We start from the raw sequence: 14,225 nt of genomic DNA, 5'->3' as shown, positions 1-14,225 counted from the left end.
TTAACTGGGGTCTCCAACTTGCAACCTCTAACCTTGCTCTTTAAAACACGGAATGTAAATTATTATATAACGAGAACAGTTACATTTTATTCTTGATTAATTGCAGTTTTACAGACCAATTTTATTATAGTGCCCGAGTGTCTAATTTTAATACACTTAATAATTGAATGAGACAGATTTACATAATGAAGATAATAACAGTGAAAGTAATAACATTTTATAGTTTGGGCCACGGCAGTATTCTGGACACATTTTCCTTCAATTATCTAACAGGCTCATTTGAATAGAGACGCGCAGTTTATGTGAGTGAACTACCTTTAGGTTCATTTGGCTGATTGAATTTTAGATTCATTATTCATGTATTTGCATACTGCGGTGTGATTTGCAAATCAGATTTCTACTATAACTATAAAGACGTGTTGTGTTGCTTTTGTTTGATTAAAACTGCCTGACAGGCCTCCATAGGCAGTGAAACGTGCTTCTGAGTGCATACGCAAGCGAACAAATTTACAGGTGAGTCACTCGCTTTCCGTCCTTCCTTCCTCTCCCTTTCTTCTCTGTCTCTGTTGATTCATGTCTCTGCGTCTGAGTCTGAGCTGTAACTAACAGACACACTGTGACAGATGCTGGCAGCTGACTCATTCTCCTCCCTCCTCAAGTGCATTCATTTACATAATTACTCTCTTGCCATTGACAGTGGCCATATACTCACATATTAAATACATATATGCGCACACAGCACACAAACACTCAAGCCCTCAAGGAGCAGTTGCACAACAAAGTGACATTCACTGGTCCACGTGAAATAGGTGAGTCTAGAAACTTGGTGAAGTAGTGACTACTCGCAGGGCTAGTTGGTGAACTGCTGTATCTGGTTAACCATCTAACCATGAACTCGTTAGCTGGCCTGGTCACGTTAGCGCTCACAACTACTCCCACAGCTTCTCTCTACTTTCTCTCAACTGTTCTATTTGACGCAAAATATCGGTGCAGATTTACCATGCCCCCACAAACTCATTTTAAGCTTGCTGTTAAAATACTGGTGTGTCCAGGCATTTACTCATGGCTAAATACTGCTCATTTATTCTTATATTAAAGAGAAAGAAATTTAACGTTCATATGTAGAATTAGAAGATTTCTGACTTAAGCAACTACTGGTAGTAAAAAACACACCAAAAGCAACATGTAGGCTGCATCACTAATTGCATGTGTGTGACAGGATGTGAACTTCTGTCTCCTGCATGATGATCATGCTACACACCTGTCCACCACCCTTAACCTCATCACCCTTCCCTTCCCTCCTACATAAAGGCTCCATTACTTCTGAAATTGTCATTGAACACTGGCATTGTGCAATTATTCAATATGAATATTATTAGGGATACTAGGCAGACCCTAACTTTGGCTCAACTGCAACTACCTGTAACCTAATGCATTTGACTAGTAGAACATTTTAATGGAGGTCCAGAGTGGGAAGAACTATGAAGAAGGCTCAGTTCAGGTCCATCAAGCCCCTAATTATGGCCAATGATTTATTTGTTCTTATATTTTTTTCCAAAAAAGACAGAGCTGTGTGTAAGTTTTGAAAATTTCTGACTTTGGTGATTGCTAGTGGTTGAATAAAAACACAGTGGCAGACAACACTGGACACCAATACATCCCTACTTTAGATCCAAACCCTGGGATACTGAGGAATGAGCTGGCTAGAGGCAACACAGAAAAGCAATGTCTCATTATTCTAAAAACATGAGTAATTTGAAAAACACTACAGTCAGAGAAAGATTGTGCACATAAGGGCTTAAACAATTCATAAATTCCTTTGTTCCAGTTGATTTTCCATAGGAAATGCATGAACTGCATTTTGTCATGGAAGTATGTTAATAAGGGATGAAATGCATTACTGTATGAGCACAAAATGCATCATTGCTTGCGGATTGTCAGTTTTAATGCTATGCAATATGTATTACCCACACAAAATAAAGATCATAAAGGAATAATTATCACAAAGTGAAAAAACTCAAGCTAGAATAATTACATTTACAATGTAATTAGCATACATATTTCTAACATATCACTTGTGTGAAATCTGAGTTGAATGTTGTGATATTTAGCTAGCGTAGCATACGTAAAACACACTCAAAATTCAATTTAAATGCCACACATTTCATGCCACAAAATAGCAGTTAGTGTCATGAAAGTGCATATCATGACAAAAAAAGTTATTTATTCCATTATTTAATTATTGTTTGACTTTAGGTTTAATTTGCTTTCTTCTTTTACAAAACATACAGTAGAGTTCATGACTAAATCTACTCAGAGAGTCCACTCTTTGACCTGCGTGTTCCACCAACCTGCTGCCTCAATTATCTGGTTTGTTGACATACTATGAACCTACTGTTCCCCACACGCACACACACACACACACACACACACACACACACACACACACACACACACACACACACACAGTAGACCTCTGCTCACTGAAGAGGACTCATCAAATCCAGCTCTCTACCATGCGACTTTTAGGTTGACCACTACCGCTGTGGCCGTCGTTTTATCATCGCTTCCCTCCAGACCCTCGTTATCTCATCTCCTCCATGTTTCCCACGGCTGATGATGTGCGCTCACTCTGGCTGATTATGAGCACCTAGTAATGACTCACAGCTCTAATGCATCTCATTTGGTGAAATGGACAATCATTTTCAAGGTTGAGGAAGTGCATTTTCAGCGAAGGCTTGTTTGTGAGTGTCAGAGGTATGAGCGTGTACGAGTGTGTTTGTGTGTATGTGTGTCTATGCTCAATAAATGTCAACATGAGTGTACTCAACATGAGTGTACGACTTGTAATGGGGAGCATCCCTCACTGCGTGTCAGTCTCTCACTCTGTCATTGCTGAATGTCAGACCTTCTCTTCCTAATAAACTAATCTCACCCGAGGTAGAAACTCATCCCCCTTAAATGTGATTTACGGCTGACAATAATGTTCAAAGTGCATCACTGACTCGTTACCTCCCTGGCTAATGGAGACGCTTGCAACGGTCTTCTTCTGAGCCAGTTTGTGGGAGTCATTACTTCTTTTGCCCCAGCTCAGGCTCTTATAGCTCCAGTTCAACACAAATCATTAATCAATCTTAAACATGCTGTATTCACTGTTCCAGCAGGCTGTCAGAGGGCTGGGGTATGGGTGAAAAAATCAGCACCCGTTTGATGAGTTTATTGGCTTTAGAAATCACACCTATAATTGTTCCTTTAGGGCAAACTAATATCCAGTCTCCACAATTTAAATATTTACAGGAATAATGTGAAAAAAGCAGTGGCATAGGCAGAAATTGTATTTTGAGTGGGCCATCTTTTCCCAGAAAAACTGACTTAAAAAAAGTTAGAAGAAGAAAGTAGAAAAAACAGACATACTGAAAAACCAGCAACCACTTTACCTTGCAGCATCCTGCATCACAAGTAACAGTAAACAAACACTGCCTATCCAACATGCTCAACCAACAGAGCATCAGTTTATAAAGGCTGTACACACCAGTATAGAAAAGAGCAGTCTTTTATAGCCTACCTAGCCTAGAATACAGTATAAAATATGGCTCTACAGTGCACGGTACTGTTAATTAACTATTTTATTGCACAAAGTGACAACTAAACATAAACCCAGACAGCAGAGAAGGTATTAACGCACATGTAACATATTCCTCATGCATTCATTATAGCCTACAGTCATTGTTGCTCCAGCACCACAGTCAGCTCACAAATAATCAACCACAACCACATTTTACAGAAATATGTGTCCTTACACTCCATTCTCCAATCAAGAGGACTGTCCATACCACTTTGATGAGAAGCACCTTGATTTTACATTCTCGACAAATACATAAAAATTTGGCTGTGAAGGTGGTTCATAAATTGCACATGAATTGGCGGATGAACCTGGGTCAGGCTGACTGGGAGAAAGCGCTATACCGCCAGGGAGGAAGCAGCTGGGCTAAACTTGTGTGCTAATGAATAAATCTTATGGACTCAGATGATGGAGGCAGTGGGGTTTCTTCACACACACACGTACACACACAGACACACACAAAACAAGTCAACAATATATTAATTATAAATTTCCTTATATATTTTGGCTGAGTGGGCCAGTGCCGCCCAGGCCCATTACTGGCTTCACGCCTGGAAAAAAAGTTAAAGTAATTAGAAATTATGTTATTATTCTACTCATTTGTTTTGCCAAAAATGTAATTAATTGTGTTTGTATGACTTGACTGAAAATGCAATTTCTGCATATATTACATTTTTTCAGGTGAAGGAAATGCTATTTTCTTCTGTCGCATGACAATGTAGCACCTACAAAACACAGAACTCTTACAGTGGAGATTGTGTTTTGTGTCTTTTTTTAGAAATAAAAGTGAGAAAGTAAGATAAATCAATCATTCCCTCAGTTTTAATTTCAAATCCTGAATCAGAGATACCCCAGAAAGTGATGTCTTCTGCCACACAAACAATAGTAAACACAGGTCAAGATACACAGAATAACTTTTTCGCAAGTCACTACAGACTATTTTCCATTAAAACGCTGCTGACTGGGTGTTTACCTCAGTTCCTGGATAAGTGTCATCCTTCTGAGTTTGGCATTTTCATAACTCTGTATAGACGTGAAAGTGTAAATACAACAGCTCAGTAACTGAGTTGGGGCCTGTTAGAAATGACATTAGCTGCTAATGCTAACATGATGTGCCTAGTGTTTACTGCTTCTATCTGTAATTTTATCGCATGTCACCTTCTTAAATGAGCAGTGAAGTTTGAGGTGTCACCTGTATATTGTTTTATTATGAAGATACTGTGAAGAGAGATAGTTACTTAAACAGATTTTTTAACAGCTGTGTTGATTTTTTACCAAATTGCCTTTTTTTTTTTTTTTACAAAATGCTATGATTTGGGACAAATCTTATGCGCTGATGTAGCTGAATCTCTGAGTAATTGGTTTTCTGATATGTATCAGCACATCTTTAAAATAAGATAAACAATATATATCAAAATCCATGGAATACAAAAAATATATTTTTATAAGTTTAATAGAAAACCATTATTGGCTGTGATAAAGTCAGTGCTGACAGTGTACGGGAATTCATCCTTTATTATCACATGAGTTAAGGTTAGGCTTACTCTCCTAGAAATTATGTTTATATAGTACTAATTTGAAACAGCAAATATGTTTTGGAGGAAATGTAATGCCACGTGTCTGTTAGAAATAATAATGATAATAATAATAATAATAAGAAGAAGAAGAAGAAGAAGAAGAAGAAAATGCTGTTAATTGACATATCTGGCAAGTCACAAAATGTTGATACTGATCATATCAGTGAAATGTTCACCGACAACATTTCATTTGCAGAGATTAAAGTGTGATTAAACTTTTTAGGGTTATGTTTAGGCACTCTCAGCACTTTGTTAAGGTTAGGGAAAAACAATGGCCTTGGCAAAATACAAAAAGTCCACAGTCATTTGAGGCACTTTTCATATGAGTACACATGAAATATGTAGACAGTGAACATTTTGCAGACGTGTCCTGTATCAGAATTTAACAACATGGCAGTGTATCAAAAACATTTCCACTAAAAACATGATTCGGGTAGTATTATGTTTCTCTGAAAATAAATTTGCACTTGTAAATTTTTTATATACAAAGTAATGTCTAGGAGGCGGTTTTGGTGTGTGGTCTTCCAGGAGAAAACCGGTGTAGTATTGTCGATCAATATGTAATAAAATAAGGCAGATCATATATTCTGACCTCCAGTTATTTTTCAGTTAAATGTCAACAGCAGCCCAACATATCAGTCCATCCTAATCCTGTGCACTCAGCTCGCTGAATCCTCTGTGTAGTATAGATCAAGATCCAGCAGCAGTCTGGCTCTATGTCCCTTCCTCCAGCTACATGCCCACTTCCCCAGTTCCCTCAGTTGCCATACTCCACCAGTCCACCAGATGCCCTCAGACTTTTGTCCTTGCTTTCCAGATCCTGCCACTCCCATCTGCCCTACAATCACTGCAATCACCTTATTCCCCTCACCTGAGCTTCCCCACCCATTTCCCCACCTGCACCTCATATTTCACATACCGGCCCCTTTGGTACCTTCTCAGATCTTTATAGTTGTCATGTTGTTCTTTGTCAGTGCTTTTGAGCTTCTTTTTTCTGTCTCCTCTTACCTGGACCTTTGCCTGCCTGTCTGGACTCTTTCCTGTTTCATCCCTGCAACTCTGTGGATTTTATACTACTGCTGTTTGGACTTGCCACCCACCCAATTGTCCCTGCCTGCCTCTATGGTCTGCATTTGGGTCCTTCCCTTGCTGGCTAATACACACCACTCTGACAGAATCAGCATGGCTCCCAGAAAAAATTACATTTCTTCATTATATTAAAAAAACATAATTTAAGAGGTGTTACTCTTACTTGCGGTTGCAAATTATTAGTATATAAACATAATTTCTAAGAGACAGGATTTTAAATGAATGGCTGTTTGGCATTAGATTGTTTTAAAATTCATAGTCTTCATTTAAAAAAGTGCAGTATATAATACGTGATATACATAAATGTTGTGTGGAATTCCAGACACCATCACAAAAGTGCCAGGCGGCTCAGTGGCCTACTTTTCAACAGGCTGATTTTGTGGAGAAAGAATCTAATCCCCCTCCTTTCACTCTTCTCTTGTTTTTTTGGAAGGTTAAAGGGGGTCTCAGGTGGCGGGGCACACTCGCAAATTACACAGCAGATAGGAGTGTAACAGGAAAGCAAGGACAGTTATAGGGCTGGAAGGAAAATTCAAAGCCAGGCTGTTACAGGGTAGCGAGGCCAAAGCCAGATGGAACAGACAGGGATTATGCCTCTGAGACCCTGTTTTTACCAGAAATATACATCTGCAAAATAACAGCCTACCACTGGAGAGGATATTGATAGGATGTAAATGGTGATCCGCAGTCTCAGCAGATGGATTTCTTACGAGATTGGAACACCTGGTAGGCTGCTTAATGGAAATGGCAGTCAAGTTATTGAGAGTCAAATGTCAGACAATGTAATAAATGATTGTGTCACAGGCTATTAGAGCGGCACAGCTTTGGTTGTTAATTTAGATCAAGGAAGCTCTAACTTTTTGACATGACAGGCTAATAGCACAAAAAATGATATGGGTAATAGGCTTCAGGCCAAAAATACTGGAAATTTAAAGGGTCGGTTCACTCAAATTACAAAAAACCATGTTCTCTCTTATCTCTTATGGTACCCAGCCATGCAGGTAGTTTTTATCAGGTTTTGAGATATCTGCCATCAGCCTCATACAATGGAGGTTATTGGAATTTTGTTTGTAGCGCTCACATGATATTTAAAATTCAACAGTAACATATCTTTCCAGAATCCTTTGAGGTCTCCTGATTTAATCCAGAGTTACAGGCACATTGTTTCTTGAAAGAGATGACACTGTTAGGCTTTTTAAATTTAAACTTAAAATTCTATTCACTTCCATTGTATAGATGTTGTGGCAGAAACCTCAGAGAGGGAATCTCTGTGGCTAGTAGGCTTGGGTTCGGATAGCTGGCTGCATTTGGGACATAGTTCCAAGATTCAGTAAAGTAAGTAAGTCAAGTTCTGACTAAATAAGGAAATGTTTAACTTGTGTTGGGGGCCTTTGAAGGGCTGCAGAGGGAATATAACAGCAGCTGGGACAAATATGATAGCTGCCGTGTGTTCTGTAGTGTTTCTCAGTGTTATATAGCTGCTTTTATGGGTGGATCACATGACCCTTTTATATGCTTCATACTTCACAGTTTTAGTTGCCTTCATGTAGCAGATGAGATATTAGCCAATATGGCAGCTGTGGAGGGTCAATAAGCTTTTAGTTACGGTTCACTTAGACCTTGGCACCGGCCTGAGATGTATGACCAAGTAACATGGGGTCTGCTGTATCAATCTTACTGCTGGTTGGTGCTCGGCTAATTCAATTAAACCGAGCCTGCTGCATTTCCCCTTTGGGGAGTATGAAGTGGATGAAAATAATGAATGCTTTAACTCGATTGGAATTGCAAATAGTGGTATTTCTGTTTGAAAGCGGAGCACTTGGCTTCATTGTGTGATTGTTCTGGGTGGAAATTCAGCGAGATTCAATCAGCCTCAAAGGACATTAGAGCAGGGTGATGAATATTTCCATGCAGCTAGGTAATCAACTAATAATGTTTTACTGAATATTTTGAGTTATTTAGTGATGGGTAAAAGATTATTTCTTGAACAATCAGAAATAACTAAAAGAAAATCAAATTAATCAAATCAGAAAAAAGAGCATAAAAACTAATGAATACATATATTTTCGTTGGTATTCTCAGCAGAAATTAAACCCCTATTCTAGGAAGTGTCAGACAAAGGGACTCACTGTTAAACTGACAGTCGGAACTGTCCAAGGTAGATGACAGAAAAATTATAATACACTGGCTAAAGTTGTCTCATTGTCACATTAAAGGAATAGTTAGATATTTGAGGGCTATATGCTTATTCGGCTTCTTGCCTAGATTGATACCACTCTCGTCTGTATGTTATGTTCAGGTTGTTCAGTTGGAGTCAGGAAGAAATTAGTCTAGCTTAGCATAAGGACTGAAAGCAGGGGAAAACAGCTAGCCTGGCTCTGTCAAAAGTTAAAGAAGTACACTTATCAACTGCTCTAAGGTGCACTAATTATCAAGTTGTATCTTATTTGTTTAATTTGTACACAAACTCATTGTAGAAGGAGTCGCGTGGTGTAACTACTTTTTGGTGAACAACAGCCAAGTGTAGTTGATGTGCACAGCATCCCTAAGTCTTGTTGTCACAGTGCTGTTGCCAGGTGTGCCATCACGGTGCCTGTACAGAGACCTAAACCAAAACCACTGATTATTGACTCTATCAGGCAAACCAAAAGAGATGCTGCATAGAAGCACTTAGCAGAGGGATAAAATGTGGTTCGTCAAGAAAAATAATGCCATCACGCAATTCCCCCAAACACCACAAATAGTTGGTTTTACATTTCTATTCATGTGTGGATTCAAACAATCACAAAACCTGTTAATTTCTGAGCTTTGGGGGCATTTTTTGGTGCTTTTCCCCCATGCCTTTATGCTAAGCTAGGCTAAACACAACCTCCTCCGGGTCCTCACACACCAACATGAGATTGATATTGATCTTCTTATCTCATTCTCACAAAGAAAGCAAATAGGAATACTGTATTTACCAAAATCCCCCCACAAACACCCTCCCACCCCAACTCCCCCAATCCTCCCAACACACAAACAAAACTGAAACTAAACTACTATAAAGTTTGCTCTGAGTGCATTGGTGGTGTTGTCTGAAAGAGTACAGACCAAGAGGAATGCTCATTTGAAAACTAAAAGTGTGAACTGAAATGATGGCACTGGAGGAAAGGTCACAGGGAAAGGTCATAAGGTCAAAATAAATAGGTCTCCTCGGGTAATGTGAGTATGTGCACAGTCAAGTTCTTGCCAATCTGGCCATCAGTTCACTCGACCCTGGCTCTTTGACAGAGATAACCAGGCTGCCACCCTGTCTCCACTGTGCCTTTATAGACAGATAGGAGCCACACAGAAATATAGAAAGCTGATTCTTTGTAAGTTACTTTCCTCCACAGGTCATCAGTTTCCTACTTTTGCATCCTTCTCTGCTTTACATTTTCCCTGAGGAGTGAGTGGAGAGATACTCGACAATGCTTTCATGTTTAGGTGTTATTGCTATTTATGTGACAGATCTATCGCTGCCTCTCTGTGCTAGCAGCATTAGCTGTGTGGCAGTCAACACTTTGCTTGCTCCCAGCAGTGAAAAGCAGCCGTCAGCACATTAAGTCACGGAAGCCCCGAAGTATAAGGAGGTCCTGCTTTAATACTCCAGCTCCTATGGCAGCAATTCAGCACTGATACTGTCGAGGTGATCATTTCAGTATGTTTACTGTCAATAAAATGGTTGTGCAGTGAAGTCAGCTGTTACTATATTTTACTGTTCGAACAAGGACAGTTAAAAGATGCATATTTCAAAGATGCTGTGGAAAGTCAAGATGCCAAAGTGCCTTGCAGTGCTGAAAGCATTTGATTTGAATTCTTTAAACTCACATAATTTAGGTCATTACTGTCTCACTGTGGGGAGAATGAAACTCCAAAAAAACAATATACATGTGTCAGCACTACCACAAATATAGATAACTTATTATGTGGAGAATAAGAATGCCTTTGGAGTGTGTTTTACAAACATTTTGAGAGAAACGAGGAGATATAGGATAAGTGTTAACACTGGAGTGACTCCACTTATGTTAGTCAGTTTCAAAACCTGTATCCTGATATGCTGGGTTTCATTCTCTGATATATGGTTCAGCAACCTGACCCGGAGCTTTTTTCAGGCTATTTATGTATATTATTTCCAAACACAGCTGAAAAAGGAAATTCTCTTTCTCTTTTTCTTTCTCTCACTGACTCTGCCAATAGTCTGCATCAGTGCGTGTCATGTGTTGCAATCAGGGAGAGGTACAAAGCATAGCCAATGACTTGTCTGGCAAGCTAGCAGTTAGTAATGGATGAAATAAAGCAAACATTTACAAAAGGTTCTTAAAATCCCAAATGATTCGGGGAATGCCATTGTACTGTGGAAACATTATGACGTGGTTGTGACAACAATTGAAAACCTCCAACCTTCCTCTGAAACTCTTAAAGAGCATTGAGATCATCTGTACAAACTGTTGACAAGTTCAGCTGAAAGATGCTTTGAATTTACCAGCAACATTCATCTGGCCAATATTCAGAAAAGGTGAAGTTGATCTACAAGTCGGTAAGGCAGATATAACATGATTTTGAGATACTGTTACATGCTGGTAGTTAACTGCAATGTGTGTACTGCCTGTATGGGTATGGGTTAAGCTCCAAAAACATTGGATCCTACATTTCCCATAATGCACCTTTATCACATCTTTCTTAGACCCTCCCTCTCTGGTATAAATTTGTAGTCTCCATGATGACATATTCAAAATTAATGTAGCTCCTCCAGAGCCACAGAAGACATTATGCAACTGTTTTCACATGCTGAGTAGTACTAACCATGACAAATAAACTAATCCTGATGTGTAAAATCATTAAAATACCCCTTTAAATAGGAGTCTTTGGATATAATTTGATTGCAACCATTCGATACAAATGAAACTGAGACTGCTTCTCTCCACCTCCAGACTAAAGCTCAATAACTCTCCTCCTGAATATGTCTTTCATTGTGTCTGTTCCTAATTACTCCCAGATTTCCGGACACTGTCTGCACATTGTCAAACAAGGACAGTGAAGAAGTGTGTCTCAGTCCTCATTTCTCACAAAGACACCATGTCTCACCTGGAAATAAATAAAGTGGCAGCAGACGGCTTTCAGGAAAGATAATACGTCAGGTTGTAAGTCACCCTGAATTACAAAAGGTGGATGAGATATTGTGTTGCAGAGGACAACAGAGAAGTCAGATTGATAAAAGAGTCTGATAGTGTAGGCTGTGACCGGGCTTAAAGGAGAAAACAAAAAATGCTATGTAAATGGAAGAAAAGGCTGAAATCTAAGTAAAAGTAATGGTTGGTTGTCTGGATTCTTAAGAAAGAGAAGTGAGCAAATGATGGCAACTGAAGGAGACACTTGAGTGATGAAGCGATAGATTCGTAGACTGCAGGAAGAGATAAGTGAAGACAGTAACAGTGAGCTGTGAAAGGAGGGGACACCTTGTTGAATTGTGACAGGGCAACTCATCAGCAGCTAAGCTCTTCTTAAGCTCTGAAAATATCACCATAATGAAGATGGCACTGATTTGTCTCAGAGGACAGGCTGATATGAATGTGGTGCAATCAGAAACGTGCATGGAGGCTAAAAGATTTTAACAAGGGCTCAGGAGAAATATGATGAGAATTTTGACTGGAGCTGGCATGAAAAAGTGTTTTTGACACTGATAAGACACTGTACCCATAGCCAAGATGCAATAGCTGTCAAGTAACCAAGCTAAATAGAAGGATCTCACTGTGAAATAAGACCATACTGACAGCCAGGAAAGCAGACATTCCTTCCTATGTTGTTCATCTGATTAAATGTGATGCAGAAAATGACACAAGTGATTTATTTTTCTAGCATTGTTTTAAGTTATTCTCTGACTGATTTATTTATTTTATGTCAGGATTCAAGGCTTTAAATCTGTTGCCAAGAGAGTTAAAGATATACAGTTACTATATAAAACTGTGTCCCAGTTGTACTCAGCTCTAAAACATTTTATAGAGACAGCAGATCAGAGGAGCAAAACAATTTAATGTTAAAGCCTCTGTGTGTAAAATTTATGTAGCATCTTTAAAAATTTTCTGACAGCAAAGTCAGTGTAGTAGAAACATTTCTTAAATTCTAGAGAAAATATGCAATGCCTTGTGTCGCTTTCAGAACATTCATCCCAGGAAAACACAATTTTTGATGCTGCCACTAGGGGGCGCCAAGGTTGGAAATTTTCTAGTTCTTAACAAGGCAGCTTTAAACTGAATATATGCATACGTGGATTTGAAACTAGGACATCCACAGATTTGTTCCAGGTATCAAGTCCAATTTATCTGGAAGTTTCATGATATCTGTTCGATGTTGGAATTTTTTCATGATGTTAAATGTTCATACACAGTACTGTTGGGTCCTTTTATGTAGCATTCAGTCTTGCAGCATTCAGTTTTGCCTATGTAGGACATTTGAGGTGATATACAGCAGGATTTTTAAACTTTAGGTGTAGGATCTTCAGTGGATATGAAATATGAAGGCCTCTTACAGTCCCATGTTTTTATGAACTTTCTCTTTGGATAGATTCCTAACCCCTTTTGAGATCTTTTTAGAAGGTATCGAGTTTTTCCAATAAATGACTGATGTTTCCAGATTTAAAGACAACAGTCCATTTTGCTGTTACTGGAAGGTTTTTCTGAACATAATTTCATCATGATCTTCTCTATGTTCCAAAGATAAGTTGTTGTTTCTGATACCTCTACCTTCTCTATATGTACATTTTAGTCTTAGATTTTTTGTCTTGACTCTATATTGTATTATGTTGTTTTATTATCATAATGACAAAAATAGACATGACATGATTATGAGCCTCTGAAATGATTGGAGATGATGTACAGACTGGCAAAGACACAGTAGCATCTTCATTGGTTGTACTAGTTGATCAGAATATACATTTTTTGGGGGATATTTATTTAACAAGTATAAATTGCTGTCAGCACCACAATATTAAGGAATCTGAGAATGGCCGTGCTTGCAATTACTTTTTTAATGCTATTATTTCAAGATCACAAGTTAATTATCTTGTTATCGCAAGATAACCAAGCTTGTTTTCTTGTGACAACGGGTTGATTTATGTGGTTTTTCTCGAGAAACAAGCTTCGTTATCTCAAGATAACGAAATACCGTTATCACGAGAAAACAAAAGGTTGTTTCCTCTTATTACTTATGTTCATCAGAGATCAGGAGTACCATGCCAGCGTGCATAGATAGTGTCTTGACAGCTGTAACAATTGATTTACGCTGAAAAATGTCAGATCAAGGAGTAACCATTATTGATCAACGCATCAGACTGTACTTCAATCAAGGTCTTACACAGGCAGTAATTGCACTGTGTCTCTCTGTTAGAGATAACATTCAAATCAGTCCTCATCATTTAAGGAGAAGACTTTCATGGCTGCAACCTCACAGGCGAGTGCACTTCAGTGATCCTTCTGAGACTGTTAACTTCATTCGTAACCAGATAAAGGACCAGGTCTGATGATGCACGAGAGGTGCAGATTAGTTGGCTTGCGTCTTACTCAAGACTTGATTTACGAGGTTCAATCATATCATGACCCAGAGGGCGTACAGCAACAAAGAGGCGCAAGACTTCGGAGAAGATCTTATAGTGTCCCAGGGCCCAATTATATGTGGCATATGGACTTTTATGATAAGCTCACCACTTTTGGATTGGAGTAAATGGGTGCATAGATAGGTTTTCACGTCATATAATCTGGATGCAAGCAAACTCTTCAAATAGTATCCCCCAAAGTCACCACAGCCTACTTCATAAGCACAGTCACTGAACTTGGGGGATGTCCAAAGATACTTAGATCAGGCTGCAACACTTCCTCTGAGAGGATGACACTGATGCTGTCCATGGATCTTGTGTGTTACGT

Source organism: Thunnus albacares, chromosome 20, assembly GCF_914725855.1.
Source record: "Thunnus albacares chromosome 20, fThuAlb1.1, whole genome shotgun sequence".
In the NCBI taxonomy this organism is placed as follows: Eukaryota; Metazoa; Chordata; class Actinopteri; order Scombriformes; family Scombridae; genus Thunnus; species Thunnus albacares.
The sequence above is the reverse complement of the archived record's forward strand: the minus strand, read 5'-3'. Positions refer to the sequence as shown.